The sequence below is a fragment of the Monodon monoceros genome, unplaced genomic scaffold (genome assembly GCF_005190385.1).
Source record: "Monodon monoceros isolate NGI ecotype Baffin Bay Population unplaced genomic scaffold, NGI_Narwhal_1 Super_Scaffold_12, whole genome shotgun sequence".
NCBI lineage: Eukaryota > Metazoa > Chordata > Mammalia > Artiodactyla > Monodontidae > Monodon > Monodon monoceros.
Genome location: NW_021703768.1, coordinates 159,888,948 through 159,911,464, shown reverse-complemented (window position 1 = coordinate 159,911,464; position 22,517 = coordinate 159,888,948).

The following is a 22,517-nucleotide window of genomic DNA, read 5'->3' as shown; positions in this document are numbered from 1 at the left end:
GGGAAAGTGATTTCCCTCTCCAAGACTCAGTGTTGTCATCTGAGAAATGGGATAACAAGTACAGACCTCATAGGATTGGTGGCAGGGACCCCATGGGATAACTATTTGTAAAGCTTGATGGGACGTCCATTCGCTTTTTCCACAGCCTTTTCAGCTTCTCCCTGGGAGGTGGGGGACCTTGGCAAACAGATGCTCCTGGGACTCACTTTCTTGATCTTAAAAGGAGGATATAAAGTTAGTACCATCACTGTCTAGGGAGAGCAAACTCACTCAAGGAGTGAGTTGGACCTAGGGTTATAGGGAATTCACATCCCTATAATCCCTGGAGGGTCCACAGATGCCACTTGGATTGGGGGCCCAATGGAGCATCTTTTAAAAAAATTTTTTTTTATTGATGTATAGTTGATTTACAATGTTGTGTTAATTTCTGCTGTACAGCAAAGTGACTCACTTATATGCATATATACATTCTTCTTTATATTCTTTTCCATTGTGGTTTATCCCAGGATATTGAACATAGTTCCCTGTGCTGTACAGTAGGACCTTGTTGTTTATCCATTCTATATAGAATAGTTTGCATCTGCTAACCCCAAACTCCTAATCCATCCCTCCCCCATCCCCCCACCCCCTTGCCAACCACAAGTCTGTTCTCTATGTCTGTGAGTCAGTTTCTGTTTCGTAGACAGGTTGATCTGTGGCATGTTTTAGATTCCACATACAAGTGATGTCATATGGTATTTGTCTTTCTCTGTCTGACTTACTTCACTTAGTATGATAATTTCTAGTTGCATCCATGTTGCTGCAAATGGCATTATTTCATTCTTTTTGTTTTTTAATGGCTGAGTAGTATTGCACTGTATCCAATGGAGCTCCTTATATGGAAAAAATCATTCACAAGTTCTTCTTGTAAACATTATGTGGGCCTCCAGCCCCAGAAAAACAAAAACACATTCAGCCTCTGGGCTTCCAGTTTGAGAGACCTCTGATCCAAGGGGACAAGTCTAGGTAAGAAGCCTGTGTCACAAGAGGCTATCTGTGATTCGAGAATTGGGCAATGCCAAATTCAGTGGGTATGTCACAGATAGGGGCAAGTTAGCACAGCGCCGACCCTCCCTTCCTATCTGCCTGCAGTACTGGTGGGATGCAGGCCCCCATCCACACATATGCCTTCTGCCTCTGACGATCCATGCATTCTCTTCCCTGCAAGACAGCCAGAAGTGATGTGTTGAATGCCATTCAGGACGCCTGCTCTAGGATTCTTTTTTTTTTTTGGCCATGCTGCATGGCTTGGGGGATCTTAGTTCTCTGATCAGGGATCGAACCTGGGCCCCGACAGTAAAGGTGCTGAGTCCTAACCACTGGACCACCAGGGAATTCCCTCTAGGATTCTAAAATGTTCGGGAGGAGGGGAGACTGTTTTGAGGATCTAGAATGCCGGGCACGCCAAGATTCTGGGAGTCCATGATTTTGGAGATCCCATGATTCTGAGCCTCCCAGGTCCCAGAACTCAGGGATTCACCGAGCTTGTCACTGCCCGCTTGGGTCTTCCATAATCGCCCGTGACAGATAATACAGTGTCTCGAGGCAGAAACCATGATCCCTCTAATCCAGCGGCCTAGGCAGAGGGCCTACTGCCCGGAGCCACCTGGCTTTTCCTAACGGCTTAATGAGAAAGTCAGAATTAATTGGAACTGGCACCCAGCACTCACAGAGCTCAGCGCGGCTAGATTGGCCTCCATATGTTAAAGCCGAGCGTCTCTGGGTCTTGCTCTGACCTGTTCTAAACACCAGCAGGTGTGTTGCCTGAAACCTGGAGCTTAGCCTGACAAGGGAGGTGGCTGGGACCGTGGTGACCCAGTGCCACAGGTAGAGCCAGCCGGCCCACTCTCCCTGACACAGTGTACACCAGCCTGGGCCCTCATTCTGTCCCTCGTCTGGGCCTCAGTTTCCCTCCTCTGTTCAGTGAGATCAGCCTCAGGTTTCCTTGTGGATTACATGTAAATTGCTCAGCGTGTGTGTTGTACTGTAATCCATCCTTGGGCACCTGGGTAGAGTCCCAGAAGGGATATAGCGACTTCTCATTTCAATAGCTATTATCAGAGAGATTATGCCATTTCACACTCCAAACCCCAATGCATAATATTGCTCTTTTCCCCAAACCCCAGCAACATGGTGAATTATCAAACTTTTTCATCCTTAGCAACGTGGTAGATTTTTAAAAAGTATTTCATGGTAGTTTTATTTTATATTGACCTTACCATGCGTGAGAATGAACTCCCTTTCATATGCTTGGAAGACATTTGTATTTCCTTTTCAGAAACTGTTCATGTCCTTTGCCTCTTTTTCTATTGAATTGTTGGCCCTTATTGATACCTGGAAGATTTTTACATATTAAGGAAATCAGTCTTTTGTCTATCATGTCTTGGAAAAGTTTTCCTTTGTTGATTGACCTTCTAGTATTTGTGTGTGTTTGTGTGTGTGTAGGAATTTTACATTTGTATGTGGTCAGTTATTAATCTTTTTTAAAATATTTATTTATTTGTTTTTGGCTGCGTTGGGTCTTCGTTGCTGTGCGCAGGCTTTCTCTGGTTGCCGCGAGCGAGGGCTACTCTTCATTGCGGTGCACAGGCTTCTCATTGTGGTGGCTTCTCTTGTTCTGGAGCACGGGCTCTAGACGCACGGGCTTCAGTAGTTGTGGCACACGGGCTCAGTAGTTGTGGCGCATGGGCTTTGTTGCTCCACGGCATGTGGGATCTTCCTGGACCAGGGCTCAAACCTGTGTCCTCTGCATTGGCAGGCGGATTCTTAACCACTGCGCCACCAGGGATGTCCTGTGGTCAGTTATTAATCTTTTTTAAAAAATTTATTTTATTTATTTATTTATTTTTGGCTGTGTTGGGTCTTTGTTGCTGCGCGTGGGCTTTCTCTAGTTGTGGTGAGCAGGGGCTACTCTTTGTTGTGGTGTGTGGGCTTCTCATTGCCATGGCTTCTCTTGTTGCAGAGCACGGGCTCTAGGCGCACGGGCTTCAGTAGTTGTGGCTCGCAAGCTCTAGAGCTCAGGCTTAGTAGTTGTGGCACATGGGCTTAGTTGCTCCACGGCATGTGGGATCTTCCCGGACCAGGGCTCGAACCCGTGTCCTCTGCATTGGCAGGCGGATTCTTAACCACTGCGCCACCAGGGAAGTCCTGTGGTCAGTTATTAATCTTTTAAATCATTAAAGGTGTCATGTCATGCTTCAACACACTGGGATTATTATTATTTTTAACTTGCACATTTTCTTCTAGTAGTTTAATAGTTTTTCTCTCTCTCTCTCTTTTTTTTTTTTTTGTTTGGTTGGTGGGTGATCCATCTGAAATTAATTTTGCTCTTAGCTACCTTTAAAATCTCCATCTGAAATCTGATGGTTGTCTAAGAAGCTGTGTAGTAAGTGGACAATAGCATGATGACTGAAACCAGGTGGCTAGGCTTCAAATCCTGGCTCTGCCATTTTTCACTGTGTATCCTCAGGGAAGTCACTCTCTCTGAGCCTCACGTTACTCATCTGTAAAATGGGAGATAATAGTGTCATGTGAGAATTAAAGGAAGCTTTTATTATTATTTTTTTAAATCATGTACCTAGAAGGCCATCTGGCACTTAGCCCATGTTTTTTTTTTTTTCCTGCTTGCTATTTTTGTTTTTATTTGCTTTTCAATTGCACTTGACTCTCAGCATAGCCAATTAGCCAGCAACTATGTTTCAGGAACATTTCTAAGTGCTTATGTGCAGTAATTTACTCTCATAACAACCCCATTGGACAGATGGTAATATCGAGGCCCAGGGAGGTTAAGTTCCTTCCTGAGGAACTTCCAAGGGTCAGGGTTGGCATTAGAGCCCTTGATTTGCCCACTGCCCTGTTCTGGCCTCAGCCTCCCTCCCCCACTCTTGGCCACTCCTGGAGGAGGAGTTCCCACTGGGCTCCATCGTAACTAGCTTCTAAGTACAGACTAAATCTCTGAGGTCAAGTCAACATTCTGGATACCCAGAACTGGTCAGTCCTGTCCTGGTAGGTATGGCTGTGGAGAGGGGCAGGCAGCAGTCAAGGAAGGCTTTCAGGAAGAGGGTCCTTAGATAAGTAAGACTGGAGAGGCTGGCGGGGCCTGAGAAAGGGGTTGCAAGGGGGAGGGGAGGACAGCATGGAAGCCTCCCCTGACTGTCACTGACCACAAGCCTTGACTCTTGCTTCTCCCCACTAGGCACACAGTGAACTATATAGTTGGTGATCATGGGCAGGTACCTCCTTGGTGGGAGTGTTGAACTTCTACTCAACTGTCAAAGCCCCAGGGCTCCAATGCCTACTCATCTGGAAAGCCGTCTCCCCACTACTGGCCTTTCCCAGCCTGGGGTCTCTCCTACTACTCAAACCCTGACCACATAGGACTGGGAGTGTCTGTGTCCAGCTCTGTGTCCTTCACCCTCAACTGGGATTTCTCTGGTGCCCAGCATCGCCCAGCCCAGCCCGGACACAGAATAAGTACTGGTTGAATAAGTCTTGAAGGAAATAAGGGAGTAAATGAGAGTCAAATATGTGAGTGACAAATACAAACCACAGACACTTCCTTCCAGGGCTCCCACCTCCCTTGGGATAAAAGCCCAGGTTCTCCCTGTGGCCCACAAGGTCCTACATGACCTGCCCCATCCCCTCCCTGACCCCCCCCCCTCCCTGTCTCCCCCTCGCTCACTCTGCTCCAGCCACACAGGCCTCCTCGCTGTTCCTCCAACAGGCAGGCTCTGTCCTGCCCCAGGACCTTTGCACAGGCTGTTCCCATCTCAGCCTGCAGTAAGTACTCTTGATCATGACTCTTTGCGTGGTTGGCTCATTCCTCCTTCAGATCTCCATTCAAATGCCACCTCCACAGAGAGGCCTCCCTTGACCTTGATCCCTAAAATAGCCGGCCAGTCTCGAGCTCTCTTCCTTTTCTGGTCCCTCCCTGGCACTTCCCACGATCGGATGCACTGTGCATTTACATATTTATCTTTATGATGCGGCTCCTTTTCTTGCGTTTTGTCCCGAGTTACCCGGGGCGCCTCCATCCACCTGGCTCGCAGTAGGCACTTAATACAGGTCGACGGAAACTAAGGGGCGTCTGCGGGTGGGGGCTAGGGGCCCGCAGATCCACCCGCCGCGCCCCGCCCTCGTGGGGCCTCCAGTCTGCGAGCTGGGCGTGCCCGGGCAGGCTGGGCGCGGGCGCGGGCGCGGGCGCGGCGGGAGCGGGCGGCCGGGCCGGTTGGGCGGGTGCGGAGGGCGCACGGGGCCTAGGCCGGGTCCGCGGGCCCGGGCCGGGTCCGAGTGTCCGGCGGGGACCATGGAGGGGCTGCGGCGGGGCCTGTCGCGCTGGAAGCGCTACCACATCCAGGTGCACCTAGCGGACGAGGCGCTGCTGCTGCCGCTCACGGTGCGGCCGCGGGACACGCTCAGCGACCTGCGCGCCCAGCTCGTGGGCCAGGGCGTGAGCTCCTGGAAGCGCACCTTCTACTACAACGCACGGCGGCTGGACGACCACCAGACAGTGCGCGACGTGCGCCTGCAGGACGGCTCGGTGCTGCTGCTCGTCAGCGACCCCAGGTGGCCGGGGGAGGGGAATGGGGGGCGACCTGGGATCGGGGGCCCTGGCTGGGATCCCCGGTGAGGGGTGAGTCAGGGCTGGGGGGAGACGGCGGGGCACAGGAGGGCCTGGCTGGCGTCCCCGGTGGGGTGGGAGGTGGGTCAGGGAGGGGGGGGAGGCCAGGAGGGCCTAGCTGGGGTCAGGGTGGAGTGCGTGGGATGGTTGCGGAAGGGTGGACTGGGGATCCTTCTCGTACTTGTGGACTCCTTGGAGAGCGCCCGGCACTGAGAAAGGCCAGGAACCTGGCTCGATTCCCCCTGCAGGCTTTCTTCTTTTCTCTCGCTCTGTCTGCCTCTCTCCAGCCTCGCCGGTCCTTCTCACGATCTCTCTTTGTCTCCTGTCTCTCCCTCTCTCTGTGACACTGTCCCTGTTTATTTCCTTTCCTTCTTTCTGTCTCTGTCTCTCTATATCTCTCTGTCTCTCTGTGTCTCTGCCCATTTCTGTCTCTGCTGTTTTTCTCTCTGTGTGTGTCTCTCTTCCTTTTCTGTTCATCCATCTCCCCCACTACCTCTGCCTTCCCCACAATCCCATCCTGACCCTTGCTGTCCACACTCTGACCTGACCGTCTGGGGTTTCCAAAGAGGCCCCCTGGCCAAGATGACCCGAGAGGAGTGGGTCTCCCAACCCAAGGAGGGGTCTGCAGAGAAGGGCAGCTGGGCTGGGGGAACAGCACATGTAGAGCCCTGGGGCAGCTTTGGGAAATGGTGGAGGCTGGTGCTTGGCGAGATTGGCAGTGGATGGAGGCGCTGGGCGGGGTAGGGACTGGAGCTGTCTGTGTAACACTGGAGTTTATGGGGGTCATGCTCGCTGGGCCCCTAGGGGCTTGGTCCACCAAGTCTGGGTGACATTTTGAGAGTAGGAGCCTTAGACGCCAGTCCTGGAGGCTCAAGATGTGGTGGGAGGGCCTGCCTCTCCAGGCCCTCTCGAGGGAGGGTCTCACTTGGGGCTGGGAGAGGGTGTTCCTGGCAGTGGCCAAACAAAGTCTAGCAGCTGGACGATCCACAGACGTCTACACAGTCAATATTCAATACACAGTACGCATTTATTGGGTGCCTACTGTGTGCCGGGTCATGTGCTGGGCGGCACTGGAACCCAGCAGGGACCCAGACAGACCAGGCCTGCCCTCACGGAGCCCACAGTCAGTCCAGTGGAAGAGACAGACAAGGAACCAAATAAACATACGTTTGAATGTCAGGTTGTAATAAGTGCTATGGAAAGATGCAGGGAGGTTGAGAGTGATGGAGGTGTTGCTACCCTATCAACAGTGGCCAGGGGAGGTCTGTCGGAGAAGGTGACATTTCACAGTACAATGTGAAGGAGCTGATTAAACAAAGAGAACAAGAGTGGGCAGGAGGGTATTCCAGGAAGAGGAAACAAAATGTGCAAAGGCCCTGGGGCAGAACCATGCCTGGTGTGTTGGAGGAACAGCGAGGAGGCCTGTGTTTCTGGGGCAAAGTGAGTGAGGGGGAGAGAGGGAGGAGGGGAGGGCAGGGAGGGGACAGGGAAGGTCATGCAGGGCCTTGTGGGCCGTGGGGAAGACTTGGGCTTTTACCCTCAGGAAGGTGAGAGCCCTGGAGGGCTGTGGGCAGAGGAGGGGCAGGACCTGCCTCGGGTGCTCACAGGTGCCCTCTGGCTGATACAGGGAAGACATACTGTGGAGGGGGCGGGGAGGGCTAGGGGTGGGGATCAGGGGACCAGGGTGGAGGTCTAGTGATGGTGAGTGATGGTGGAGGCTGAACTAGGATAGAGTCAGCTCACTGTTCCTCCTACTCTCTAGGCATGGTCCTACCTCAGGGCCTTTGCACTGCTGTTCCTTCCTCCTGCAATGCTTTCCACTTCCCTTCCTCAGCTCCTTCAGGCTTTTGTTCAGATCCTACCTCCTCAGTGTAATCTTCCCTGACCACCTGTTTAAAATGGCATCCCACCAACACCATACCCTAACCCTGCTTTACCTTTCTCTATACTTCCTTGACTATTTTTACTAATATTTTACTAATTTTTTTTGCCCCATCTCCCCCACTAGACTGTAAGCTCTGTGAGGGCATTGTTGTCCATCCTATTCACTGCTGTTTCCCCAGTTCAGTGCCTGGCACATAGTAAGTGCTCAATAAATGTTCGTTGAATGTATGATCTCTGGAGGTGAAGAAGGGGATGCTCAGAACATTTTCCTGGAGCTCTAGTGTTTCCTGGAAGCAAGAGAGAGGGTCTCGTGGGTGGAGGCGAGTCTGGGCAGATGCAGCAATATGCATTGGCTGGACACTGAGCAGACCAGGAGGCTTTAAGTGCCAAGGTGAGGGCTGCACAGGCCTGCAACCTGTATCTTTCTGTCCCCCTCCTGCAGGTAATCTGTGTTGGAGGATGCGGAGCCATGACCGAGGGGACCAGAGGTGCTGGCTGAAGAAGCAGGCTGGGGATGGTGGGGGACATCCCCCGGGAGCCTTGACCTCACTCTGGGTAAGTCACTCCAGTATTTGGGACACAGAAGGGACCTTAGAGATTGTGGAGACCACAGATGGGTAAACTGAGGCTCAGAGAGGAGAAGAGAGTCATCTCTGATGACCATCACCCTTCTCCACACCCATATGCTTCTGGCCCCTGGGGCAGGGTCACTGGCCTTACCTTCTCACCTTTGAACTAACACATGGGCCTGAGTAATGCTGCCCTGAATTGCTGTGTGCCCTTGGGCAAATTGCTCCTCCTCTCTGGGCTCTGTTACCCCTCTTCCTTAACAATCAAAGAGTGGGCTTTGGTTGGCAGGTTTGGTTTAATTGCACTCTTTGCCTGCAATTTCTGAGACTGCCACCAGGTGGCTTCAAGTGCCAATCTCCCCACAGGCTAAGGGCTATCCCTGCCCCTCCTGGAGGGCACCAGGGCCATCTCAAAGGAGGAGGTGGCTGCAGGTGTTTCTGTCCATGGGGCTGTTAGGGAAAAGGGAAGAAGGAAAAGTGGCCAGAGAGCTGGTGTTTCACCCTGCAAGGGGGCCTGGATTGAAGTTGTCTTATCCCCTCCCTCCTGCTGTTCTAAGGTTCTGGGCTTCCAGCATAGATGGTGAAACACTGGCCTGCCCAGCTGCTGCCCACTGCCTGGGACATTCCTGATGGAGCCCCAGTCCCTGACACTGACCTAGGATGTTGCTACTCCGGGCCAGCCAGCCTTCCAGCTGTGCTGTGTGATCCTGAGGAGGTGGCTCCCGCCTTGGGGCTTCAAGTGCCCAGTCTGCAGTGGGAACCACGTGCCATCTTGGGAGGCAGCTGGAGGAGGTCACATGAAGAAAAGCACAGAGGGGAGAGGAGCTTGGGGGGGGGCATCACCCCCACCTGCCTGGTACATTCTGTCTGCCACGCCTCTACCCAAGCTGTGCCCCCAGCCTGAAGCACCTTTCACACCCCTCTCTGCAGCTCCAGTCCACCCAGCATTCCAGCCTCCTCCAGGAAGTCTTCTCAGATTCCCTCCTCCCCAGCCAGTGAGCACCTTGTCCTCTTTTGGGCCCCCTCAAGCCTCCTCTACTGTGAACAGCTTTGGCTGGGGGCATGGGGTGTGTGGCCAGACACTCATGACATCTCAAATGACTAAAGGTGGAGACTGGGGGCCCCCAGCCCTCTCCCAACGCTCCAGTGTCACACTGCACCCCTCCCCCAAACCCAAACCCCTCCCCACGTTGCACCCGTGTCCACCCCTGTGGCGGTGTCCTTCCTGTTCAATCCCACTGCTTTGCCCCCTGCACGGGGTCTCCTGGTTGTGTCTGAAGGGCTCTGGTTAAGTGGGCAGGGATTTGGTGGGGGGCGGTGGCTGTGCCTGGCAGAGCACTGAGACATTGACGGTAATCATGGGGGTACTCCGGGCTATTCCAGGCAGTGTGTTGTAGGAATTCTGGGTATAAAACCCTCTAAGTAGGGAATTCCATGGCGGTCCAGAGGTTAGGACCCTGCACTTCCACTGCTGGGGTTCGATCCCTGGTCGGGGAACTAAGATTCCGTGTGGCGCAGCCAAAAAAAAAAAAGTAGAACGTTGGGACTCAGTTGGATCTCTGATCTGCGGCCATGAGGCATCGGGTCCACCGTGCAGACCCCCTCGGCTTGGGGGCATGCTGGCATGCGGGCCCTCGAGGGCCGCGTTCATTCTCTGGGTGCTGGCATCACAGGGCAGAGGCTCGGGAGCCTGGGAAGACATAATGTTTTAATTAAGAGTCGTGTTGGCCGCAGGGCCCAGAGCGTTGACAGGTGGATAATAAATCGTGGCCGTGGGGAGAGTAGTGCTCAGATGTGCGTTTGTCCATCAGGGGATGGGGACGGCCCCAGGCCTACGGGGCTTTTCTCACTTCCCCCTCCGGGGCTGGCATCACTCCTCCTGGGGCCAGGCAGCCCACGCCCCTGCTCCTGCCTGGTTTTGGTCTCGGTAGGTCACGCACACACTGGGGGACCTGCACCCCAGGGCCCAGCAGGAAAGTGGGGCTTTTAATAGCCACCCCAGCTCCATTCCTCGGCTCCCACTACATGCCAGGGTTTGTGCCACATCCTTGTCTGGCCTCCACTTACCCTAGTCTGTGAAGTGTGAGGTTCGGTGGTGGTGGTGATGATTATGGCCCATTTTACAGATGGGGCATCCAAGGTCACCCTGCCCCCTCTAGTCTGCTGCCCTGGCAACCCTTGAACTGAGGGGTCCCCAGCCCATGAGCAGGTGTCTGATAGAGGAAGGGGGAGGGTTTCCCACATCTTGGCTGAGGTGAGGTTGGGAGAAAGCATTTTCAGGGTTTTTTGACATTTAACAAACAGTATGCAAATCACATGCAAATCACATGCAAATCATCACCCATTTCTTAAGCCTCAACAGCTTCGGTGTGTTCTGAAATAATAATGTTGGACTTGTCCCTTGGTATTGGCTTGGAGGAGGGGTGCAAAGTTTTTCCCTTCCTCCCTTCCTTCCCCTTCCCTTCTGTTTTCTTTCCTTCCTCCCTCCCTTTCTTCCCTCCTCCCTTCCTTTCTTCCTATTATCTCTTTGCTCCCTTCACATTGTTTTTTGGAGGCTTCCCAGTTCCAAGATGAATACAAACAGCAAAAGTGGCTTCCAGCATTCCCATTTTCCAGATGGGGAAACTGAGGCACTGAGAGGCACAAGCCTGGACTGAGATACCAGAGACACATTGTGGAAGGCATCCGCCACCAAGTGTCATCATGGACCAAAGTGGACAGTACCTGTGACCCAAGGAGGAGAGATGACAGTGGCTGGAGCAGGCCTAACAGGGCTTGGAGGAGCCAAGGGGAAGTGTCCTTGGGTCTCTTGGCCTAGAATGGCAGGCTGCCATGCTTGGATCTGGAGAAATCTGACACTGAGTGATCTTACTCCTCAAGTCCTTCTTTGTCTTGCTACTCCATCATCATGTTCTTTGAATTTGGGCCACAGCCTCTGCTCAGTTTGCATGCCCCACCTTTTCTGTTTACAAACTCCTATTCATCCTTCCAAGCCCCAGCTCCAGTGCCCCCTTCTTCAATGCAGACATTTCTGATCCTCCAGAAGAGCTTCCACTTCCCTCTGGGCTTCTGTTGCCCCAGATCTCTCTCTCTCTCTCTCTCTGGTCCAACCCTGACCCTTTTGGAGACAGCAGCATTACTGGCCACTCTGGCTTGTTTCCAGCACTTGTCTGATTGTCACACACCTCCAGACTTTCATATTCTCTGCCCAGAATGTCCTTTTGGGTCTTTTTCACCTGGAATAGTCCTACATTTTCAAGGTCATGGCACTAATACCCCACCTCCATGTGGGCTCGACAGCTCTCTCCCAGTCGGCCTCTGGGTCCTGCAGCCTCCATCCCTTCATCCCTGACCCACAGAACGGGGAGGTCTGTGTGTCCTCCCAGTCTTAGGAGTTGCCTCTGGGGCTCCAGGATCACCTAGGCTGGGATTACAGGGTGATCCTGTAGTACAGTACAAATTCAGTACAGAGGGACTGAATTTGAGTAGGTACGGAATAAAAGACTAAGTGTTTGGAAACAACGCCAAGTTCAAACTCCCTCACTTAGCCTTGGGCTTCACTCTCCCTTGACAGTTCAGTCCTAAGCACATCTTTGCCCTTCCCTCTCGTTCACCTCCAGAACTCTGCACAAGCCATTCCCTCTGCCAGGAATGCTTTTCCCTTGACTCCTATTCTGGGTGACCCCAAGCCAGGCCCTTCCCATCTCTGCGCTGTGAAAATGGGGGAAGTCCGGTCCCCCCAGGGCCTCTCAGGCTCCTGGCTCCACCCCAGGAGCAAGTCCGGGCTGCAAGGAGTTTCGGTTGAGACCTGGCAGCCACCATCTCTCCCTGGGGCCCGTGGCGTCCCAGGGAGGGGCCACCTCCTGCCTTGGCTGCCCACTCACTTTGTGCTCCCAGAAGTTCGAGGGGAATTTTCCTGGGTGGCAAGTAAATCCAGGTGGTTCCCAGAGGAGGCATCTGTGGCTCAGCCAGAAACTGCCGGCACCTGGACTTTCTGCTTTAGTTCAGTTGTGCCCCTCTCTCTCTCTCTCTCTCTTTCTCTCTCTGTGTGACTCCAGGCCAGATTCTGGCATTCTCTAACTCTGCCCATTAGTTCAACCGGCATTTATCGAGTGAGCTCTGTGTGCCCGGCCCTGTGCTGGCTGCTAGAGATACCAAGACAGACTTTGCTTCGGCTGCTGTAGACAGTGGGGCAGGTTGTTCACTGCACAAAAACATCCAGCTGGGCCTCAGGAAGGGAAATCTTTCCATAATTCACACAGAGTCTTCTATACAGGTTAGTGGTGGTCCTGACCTGACCCTGATGCCTCCCCCACCCCCCGTGTCTCCATCTGTCTCTGTGTCTCATTCAATCTCTTCTCTATGTATCTGCCCCCATTTGTCACTCTTTCTCTCTGTGTCTCTTGATCTCTGCTCTCCACTCTCTCTATCTGAGCCTCTCTGTCTGTCTCCATCTCCGTCTCTGTCTCCTTCCATGTGTCTGGCATTTTATTTCTGTCTCTCTCTCTCCATACCCCTGTATCTGTCTCTCATATCTCCTCTCAAAAGGGACATCCTTTCCCCCTGATGCTCTGAGCATGACCTCTGGGTGTTTTCAAAAGTTGCTGGGAGGGCTTCCCTGGTGGCGCAGTGGTTGAGAGTCCGCCTGCCGATGCAGGGGACGCGGGTTCGTGCCCCGGTCCGGGAAGATCCCACATGCCGCAGAGCGGCTGGGCCCGTGAGCCATGGCCACTGAGCCTGCGCGTCCGGAGCCTGTGCTCCGCAACGGGAGAGGCCACAACAGTGAGAGGCCCGCGTACCGCAAAAAAAAAAAGTTGCTGGGTCCATGCATTCTGTAATCACTGATGAAGCACCTCCAATTTTCAGGGCACTGAGGACAGCGTGGTGACTAGGACACCCAGCTGTTGGCCCTCATGGGGCTTGAGGTCCAGCAGAAGAGACAGAAGCTGCCGGGTGGGGGGCTGCTCCTAGGATCCTGGAAACCCCTCCTCTGGGCTCGGCCCACACTCTTCTGAATGACCTCGGGTGGTCCTTGTCCCTCTCTGGGCCTCAGTTTCCCCATCTACCTAAGGAGGGAGGTGTTTAAGGTGGCTGGGCCAGAAGCTGCTTGCAAGGCCTAGGCAGTTTGTTGGCAGAGAAATCCTGGCTCATCCCCACACCCAAATGGGTTTGAAAGAATCCTCCGAGGGGAAAACAGTTGTAAGAAAAAAGAAAACAAAAAATCAGAGTCGGGCTTCCCTGGTGGCACAGTGGTTAAGAATCCGCCTGCCAATTCAGGGCACACGGGTTTGAGCCCTGGTCCGGGAAGATCCCACATGCTGCGGAACAACTAAGCCCGTGCGCCACAACTACTGAGCCTGCGCTCTGGAGCCCGCGTGCCACAACTACTGAAGCCTGCGTGCCTAGAGCCCATGCTCCGCAACAAGAGAAGACACCGCAATGAGAAGCCCACACACCGCAACGAAGAGTAGCCCCCGCTCACCGCAATTAGAGAAAGCCCACGTGCAGCAACGAAGATCCAATGCAGCCAAAAAAAAAAAAAATTGGAGTCGCCTGCTCAGGCTGCTGTCTGACTCACCTTGGGTGGAAGCAGCCTCACTGCCATCTCCCAGGTCATCAGAGAAACTTCCTGCCTCTTCCCCTGATGGCCCCTGGCTATCCACTGAAGGCTGCTGGCCTCACCATGATGGCTCTAGGCCTGGCACTGACTTCACACTTGTGCTCTGAGCTCCAGACCCACTTAACCCCTTGCTGGGCCCCAAGTGGGAGAAACTCTTTCCAACCGTAGGGCCTTTGCATGTGCTGTGTCTACATTTGGAGGACCCTCTCCCCACCCCTTATCTTTCATCCTCCGATTTGCAGGTTCAATGTCACTTCCTTGGGGAGGCTCTAAACAACCACGTTCCCTCTGTCTTTTTTTTTTTTTTTTCATTCCCTCCGTCTTGCATTCACACAGTATCCTGTTCTATTCCTTTGTAGCATTAATTATTTATATTATTATTCATTCAATGTATTATTTTCCCCACTAGCCTCTGGGCACCGTGAAGGCTGGGGTGAGGTCTGGTCTGATCACTGATGGATCACACAGTATTTAATAACCCAGAGTAAGGGAGTGGGAGCCAGGGATTCCCTCCCTTCCCAGACTCCCTCAGGGTCCCCCGCCCCAGTTTCTGTCACCACTGTGTCCAGCTCCAGGTGGCCACGGGGCACAGAGCCTCGGAATTGGGATTCCAGGCACTCTGGCTCCTGCCGCTTTGATAAATGGGGGAAATTCAGAATTAATTATTGACTGCTGCGCCGAGCTGGCCTGATCTGGACAGATAAAGAGTGTCCTCACTGCCACGTCTGCCCAGCACTTCTCAGGAGTTTATTAGAGGTTGGGAGGCAGCTGGCTGAGGGGAGAAGCCCAGAAGGCACTGGAGCCAGATGGAGCTGAGTTCAAAGCCTGGCTCTGCTGGGCCACTTTGGAAGGCCACAGCCTTCCATGGATCTCACTGCCCGCGGGGGCAGGTCGCGCAGGACCTTGTGGGCGGAGGGGAGGACTTGGGCTTTTACCGCGAGGGAGGTGGGAGCCCTGGAGGGCTGTGGGCAGAGGAGGGGCGGGGCCTGACTCAGGCGCTCACGGGCGCTCTCTGGTGGCCGCTTCTTGGAGGGCAGGCTGTGGGGGGTGAGTTTGGGAGCCAGGGGACCAAGGGTAGAGGCAACTGCGCTGGTCCAGGTGAGTGATGATGGGGGAAGAGAGTTCCAGGCAGAGGGAACATGCAGTGCAAAGGCCCTGAGGCAGGGTCGTGCCTGGCGTGTTGGAGGAACAGTGAGGAGGCCCATGTGTCTGGAGCAGAGTGAGGGGGTCGGGAGAGGGAGGAGGGGAGGGCAGGGAGGGGATAGGGGCAGGTCGTGCAGGACCTTGTGGGGAGGACATGGGCTTTTCCTCCTAGACGGATGGAATGTGGTGGGTTTTTGCAAGAGCGAAAGCTCTGAGCGGAAGGCTGGTCGCACGGTCTCTGGATCCCAGACAGGCGATGACCCCACCCAGGAGTCAAGGATTTGAATCATGCCTCCGCCTACCCTTAGCTGAGTGAACTGAGGCTAATGACTTGCCCTTCTGGGCCTCAGTTTCTCATCTGTAAAATCGGTGCAATAGTAGACCACTCTCTCACAGTGGTGAGCCTCACATGAGCTCAGGATGGGTAGGAGCTGCTGGCTCCATGCAACAGTCACGATTGGGATTAGGGTGAGGAGAGCAAGGCACTGGCCTTCGCACAAAACTTAGGGGGCTTGGAGGAAGGTGGTCAGAAGATACAAACTTCCGGTTATAAGAAAAATAAGTACCAGGGATGTAATGTACATGATGACTGCAGCTAACACTGCTGTAGAATATATAGGAAAGCTGTTAAGAGAGTAAAAGCTAGAACTTCCCTAGCGGTCTAGTGGTTAAGAGTCTGTGCCTCCACTGAGGGGGCCCGGGTTCGATTCCTGGTCAGGGAACTAAGATCCCACAAGCTGTGCAGCACGGTTGGAAAAAAAAAGAGAGAGAGAGAGAGTAAATCCTAGAAGAGTTCTCATCACAAGGAGAAAAAATGTTTCCCCTTTATTCTTTTCCTTTTATTGTATCTATACGAGAAGATGGATGTGAGCTGAACCTATTGCAATAATCCTTTTACAGTATGTGTAAATCAAACCATCATGGCCTTAAACTTATGCATGGATGTATGTCAATTATTTCTCAGTAAAACTGGGGGAAAAAAAAACTTTGGAGGCACTGCCAAATTCAGTCATTCGGATAAATACTATTTTAATGCAACATTTGAAAAAACTCCCAATGAATGCAAAAACATCTGCAATGAACAAAGTATCTAAGTGTTAAATATTGACAGGCTCTGACCCCTGCACTGGCTCCACCCTCACCTCACCCTATTTCAGGCACTGCTGCACCTGGGAGGCTGTTCCTCCTGCCCAGCCTCCCCTCCTTGCAGTAAAGGCCTCTGATTAAACCTTCATTCCAGATAATTAAGCCCAGGGATCTGGGGGCTTAGCAGTGATGCAGGAGGGAGACCCTGGCAGGGGTGGGCCAAGCTGGGCCTCCCCCCGGGGAGAGGGAAGGCCAGGAGGGAGATCACTGAGTGGCTGGAGCAGAAGCCCGAACTTAATTAGCCCCTCAGGATTAATTACTAGGCCCAGGAACAGGCTGAGAAATCTATTACCCGAGTGGCTCCTGGCTTCAGGCTTCCCTCATTCTCTCCATCATTTTTCTCTAAACCTCCTCCTCATTCTTTTCCAACAAAATATATTTATTAAAAAAATGCAACTTTATATCCTACCATGAAAACCCAGATACATATTTTCTGTGCAGAGTAGATGGTATATAAATTTGGGGAGCTATACACTGAAGTACCTATATAACTGTTAAAAAATGATCTATGTGGTTCTGTTTGGAACCATGGCAACAGCTGTGAGCAATGAGTATGTACTGAGCGTTTACGCACTCTTCTTAGCTCATCTTCTCACAACATCTCTGGGGGGGTGCAAGCTATCAGCACCCCCATTTTGCAAGAGCTTTCTGACACTAGGATCTGTGCTCTGGGACCCCACAGAACAACCCAGAGTGGGTTCTGACTTGAGATCTTGTCCTGCAAAGCCCCGACAGGCTCTTCTGTGAGCCACTTTGGGTTCCAGTTGAGCCCAGATCTTGTTACTTTTTGCTTTCTGCCTCCAAACATTTACCTTGGCTTTTTTTTACCCTCCCACCAGAAACGCCCCTCTTTCATGCCCCTCCTTCGTATGTGTGAATCCGCCTCAGTTTTCAAAACTCAGGGGCACATGTCTGCAGGAGGTTTTCTTTGTGAACCCCTAAATTGAGGCTTCACCCACCCATCCCACCACAGGCTCCCCCGAGCCTGATTGCTCGGGCTGGAAGGTCTCTGTGTCTCCCAGCTTGGGGGCATCTCCAGCACTGGCTCTTTGGATCCTGCATAGCCCAGCTCGGGTAGGATATCAGTCACGGGAGGACACTCATGGGCTCTTTGGTTTCTCCTCTCACCTCCAAGCACTAGTATTATCCTCCCATTTTACAGGGGAGGAAACTGAGGCTGGGAGAGAGCCAGTGACCTGAGTCACACAGCAGAGAGGGGACAAACTCCAATGCTCTGTCATGAACTGCTTCCTGTGTCCACTGCCCCACACTGTGCAGATGGGAAACTGAGTCACCAAGGGGCGAACTGGCCTTGCCGAGGTCATATGGCTGGTCCTGGCGGTGGGGCTGGGGATGGGCCCCTCATCAAAATGGAAGATGAATCTGGATGGAAGGTGGGAAGGGCCAGATCATGGCAGGGCTGGTGGGGGAACCCATTCTGGGGTATTCCGTGGGGCCCCAGAGCACAGATCCTAGTGTCAAGAAGCTCTTGCAAAATGGGGGTGCTGATAGCTCACACCCCACCCCCCCCAGAGCTATTGTGAGGAGAAGACGAGCTAAGAAGAGTATGTAAACACTCAGTACGCACTCAGTGCTCACAGCTGTTGCCATGGCCCAGGCAAAGGTGGGCAGGCTGGAATGAGTGGATGGGGGGCGAGGGGGCAGAGAGATGGGGCACAGTGGGACTTCCCTGGCGGTCTAGTGGTTAAGATTCTGCACTTCCACTGCAGGGGGCATGGGTTCGATCCCTGGTCAGGGAACTAAGATCCGGCATGCCATGCGGTGAGGAAAAAAAAAAAAAAAAAGAGAGAGATGGGGCACAGTGGGGTAGAGGGAGGGTGTGTCCTCAGACTGGGGACACCGAGGCTCCTACCCCTTCTGTCTTGTCCCCATCACCCACCTCCCTCTCCTGCTGCAGAAATACTTAAAGGAGCCCATGTCCTTTTGGCTGGCCTTTGGGGACATTTCACCATTTCCTGGGGTCCAGGGTCTAAGGAATTAATTTAACCGGTGCAAGGCTGAGGCTAGGAGAGGCGAACCCCAAAGTGAGAGCCTGACACCCATTCCCCTACCCCAAGGCGTCCTCTGGCTACCATAGGTCCATTACACAGATGGGAAGACTGGGGTCCAGAGAGGAAGGAGCGGGCCTGAGGTCTCTCGACCTCATAAGGCTCACATCCAGGTAAGTCTCCTCCCCTCCTTCCAGAGTTCTGCCCTGGGGAGCTTTTCATGCTCATGAAGACGTGAGTGGTTGATAGAAGTCTTAATGGTGGAAACTCAGGTGTGTTAACAGGAAACTGGAGTAATGACTCCCAGGAAGGCACAGTGCCAGGCGGCAGCTTTAATGATCCAGGCCTGACAGCTTCACCCCTTCAGCTGGGTCTCCTGAGCCTCCAGCCTTCTTGAGACCCAAGGGCCACCGCTGCCCTCAGTCTGGTGAGCACTCAGGACACACTCGTGGGCACACACACACCTGCGGCTGACACCGCACACCCCGTGGACCACAGCCGGTGCTTGTGGGTGGTATGTGTCTCCCCCCACCCCCCAGCTTCACACAGCAGCCCAGCCCTCCGCCTGCTGCCTGGGAACAATTATAGAGTCAGAGGGATGCCGCGGCCCAAGATGGGCCGGCCTCATGTTTAATTCATCTTGGGGCTAATTATAGCCAGGCTGAGGGAGGGGCGTGGTAACCTTGGCCTACCCTCCCCAGCCCTTCCTGCCAGCCAGGGTGACCGGGGAAGGGTGGGGGGACGGGGGCTTGTGACCCGCTGTTGGCCCCAGCTCTAGGCAGCTGAGCCAGCCCTCCTGAACCTCCTGCTAGGGTGCATGCTCGGAGGAGGACGGAGGCGGCGCTCATGGCGGAAAGGCAGGCACAGGGCCTGGCAGGGCGGTGGGAAGAATGGGGATTCCAGCTCAGGGCAGCTGTGAGCAAGCATCAGGATGGTTCCTTCCCTCCCTCCTCCTTCAGTCCCACGGATCAGGATTGATACTACTATCTGGGTTGATACAGGCTGTTACATCACCTTGCAGGTGGACCCACCAAAGCCTAAGGTCCCAGGACACAGCCTGCTGGTACCTAACAATAGGTAATAACCCACACTGAGATCATGTGACATTCCGCACTGTTTGTAGCATTCGGCCCTCCGTAAACGTTAGCCACATTCTTTGCCAGTGTCCTTGGGTGCTTACCATATGCCCGGAACAGTTCTGAGCAACTTGCACGATTGTCACCGGACGGAGACTAACGCCTCGCTCGCCTCCGATGCAAAACTTGAGGAGGCGCCCACAGATGCAGCCAAAGAGGTAAATACCATTTTAAGTCATATTTTTAAACTGTTTTTTTTTATTGTGGTAAAAATCACATAATATAAAACACACTATTTTAACCCTATTTAACCGTACAGCTCAGGGGCACTAAGTACATTCACATTGTTGCACAACTCTCACCATCCTCCATCTCCCGAGTTTTTCACTTTTCTAAACTGAAACTCTGTCCTCGTTAAACACTGTTCCCATTCTCCTCCCCCCCACACCCACCAATGTATTTTCTTTTTTAAAAAAAAAACTAATTAATTTATTTTTATTTTTGGCTGTGTTGGGTCTTCCTTGCTGCCTGCGGGCTTTCTCTAGTTGCGGAGAGCGGGGGCTACTCTTCGTTGTGGTGCACAGGCTCTAGGCACTTGGGCTTCAGTAGTTGTGGCTCACGGGCTCTAGAGTGCAGTCTCAGTAGTTGTAGCGCGTGGGTTTAGTTGTTCCGCGGCATGTGGGATCTTCCCGGACCAGGGCTCGTAACCCATGTACCCTGCATTGGCAGGCAGATTCTTAACCACTGCGCCACCAGGGAAGCCCTACCAATGTACTTTCTGACTGTGAATTTGACTCTACGTACCTTGTATAAGTGGAGTCAAATAGTACTTGCCTGCACCTACTGTATATTTGAATGCATTTCTAAGGTTGTCACATTTTAAAGAATCCAAACTGGGACTTCCCTGTGGTCCAGTGGTAAAGAATCCGCCTTACAATGCAGGGGACGTGGGTTCGATCCCTGGTCAGGGAACTAAGATCCCACATGCTGTGGAGCAACTAGGCCCATGTGCCACAACTACAGAGCCCACGTGCCCTGGAGCCTGTGCACCACAACTAGAGAAGAGAAAAGCCACAACTAGAGAGAAGCCCATGCGCCACAACAAAAGATCCCACATGCCTCAACGAAGGTCCCACGTACTGCAACTAAGACCCGATGCAGCCAAAAATAAATAAAATAAAATAAATAAATAAATAATAAATCTTAAAAAAAAAAAAAAGAATCCAAACCAATGTAAAAAATAATCCACATGGAAGAAGACATCCAAATATTAAATACAGATGGATGGGGCCCTGCACTGTATGATCTGATCATCCTGACAGCCCCTAGGAGGTGGGGATTGTGATGGTCAATGCCTATTTTACAGATGGGGACACTGAAGCATGGAGAGGCCAGGCGGCATGCCCTTGTCCAGTCTCCCGCTCCCCCACTTCATCCCCCTGTCCTGGCCCAGGTCGGGGCTTTGTTCTCCCCTCCCCAGCTTGGACACCTCCTTCCTGACACCCAGCCAATCCCCAACAACTTGTCTGAGCTACATGGCCCGAAATAGCTTTGGGTGTCAGTCGCTGGCAGGCTGCCCTGGGCCACATGCCCACAATCCTCCAAAAAATCTCTTCCCGGTGGGTGGGAGACACCTGGGCTCCAGGGCTCAGCATCCGACCACCTGCTGCCCCCGCCTGTGCCACAGTGTCCCCATTTGTCCCCTGGGAGAGAGAAGCCTCTCACCCCTGGCTTCCCATCCAGCAAGGTTGGTGGTGAAACCAGGTCCCCCCACTGCTTGAGAAGCCACCATTCATGAAGCCTTCCTTGGGGGATAAGCACGACCCCCTCCACATTCCAGTTTAAATATATGTGCATTTCGACGAGTGGTTTAGCACTGGAATTCCAGAGCCAACTGGCCTGGGTTCAAATCCTGGCTCCACCATGTGCATGCTGTGTAACCTTAGGCAGACCACTTAACCTCTCTGTAGCAACTGGCCCCATTTGCAAAAGGCAATCTAGGGGCTTCCCTGGTGGCGCAGTGGTTGACAGATCGCCTGCCGATGCAGGGGACGCGGGTTCGTGCCCCGGTCCGGGAGGATCCCACGTGCCGCGGAGCGGCTGGGTCCGTGAGCCATGGCCGCTGAGCCTGCGTGTCCGGGGCCTGTGCTCCGCAACGGGAGAGGCCACAACAGTGAGAGGCCCGCGTACCGCAAAAAAAAAAAAAAAAAAAAAAAGGCAATCTACAAAATGCCTCTGGATTAAATACATAAAATGAATGCATGGAAAGCTTAGGGCAATGCCTGGCATACAGTAGGTGCTCAATGCGTTACTAAAGGCACTGGGGCCAGGCGCTGAGCTTCAAGCTCCAGGCATCCCAGTCCCCGCAGTCATATGAGGGGGGACCCGTTTTAAACATGAGAAGCCAAGGTTGCAAGATAAGCCTGAGGTCGTGCCTCGCACCGCTGGCTCAGCGGGGATTTGAACCTGGGGCTCAGCCTCCAGAGCCCGCGCTGACCCCCCTCACCCTCTAAGGCCCAGGGACGGGCAGAGGTGTCCCCGGGTCACACAGCGGCAGTGCGGGAGAGCAGGCAGGGCCCCTCCCGGCGGTGGCAGCGCCAGCGTCCTGGGCCGCGGCTGGGGGCGGGCAGCGCAGTCCGGGATCTGGGACCGAGCTCCCCGCTGCGGCGCTGTGCGTTTCCATGGCAGCCAGGCTGGAGCCGGCCAGAGCGATTAGGCGTCCAGAGGAGCGGCTGCTAAAAATAGCCCGCACAGCACCGGGTTCATTAGCCGCTGGGCTTTTGGCTGCCAGGTACCCCCTCCCGGCTCTCCTTCCTGCTCGAGTCCGGGCGTAGCGAGGCTGCTGGGGGATGTGGTGGGGGAGGGGCGGCCGGTCCTGCATCCCCTCCGGCCTGGACCGGCCGCCGGGCTTGGCCCCTCCTGGCCCTCCTCCCTGGGACCTTCGTCAAAGGCAAATCTGATTTCACTCCTCCCCTGCTCTAAATCCTTCCTTGGCTCCCCATTGCCCTTGGCCTGAAGTCCCCAGCCTTTCACCCCCATTGCCTCCCTGACTTTATCTCCCCCTGCTCTGGATGCTCCCAGGGACTCAAACCCAGCACAGCCCGACTCTGAGCCTTTGTTTCCGCTGTTTCCTTCATGTGGGTCACCCTGCTCATCTTTCAGATCTCAGCTTACACATCACCTCCTCCAGGAAGCCTGAGGCTCCAGCCCAGCTCAGGGGCCTCTTCTGAGCTCCTCCATCACAGCTCTGACACTAACCTGTGAGTGCTGAGAGGGAGAGGATGAGCGTGTTTTGGTCTCGGTATCTGAAATAGGACCTGGCACGCAGCAGTTGCCCGGTAAGTGTTTGCGGAATAAATGGGGGAATGAGATTAGCCAGCTCTGATAGAGGCGTTTCCTGGGTGAACAACT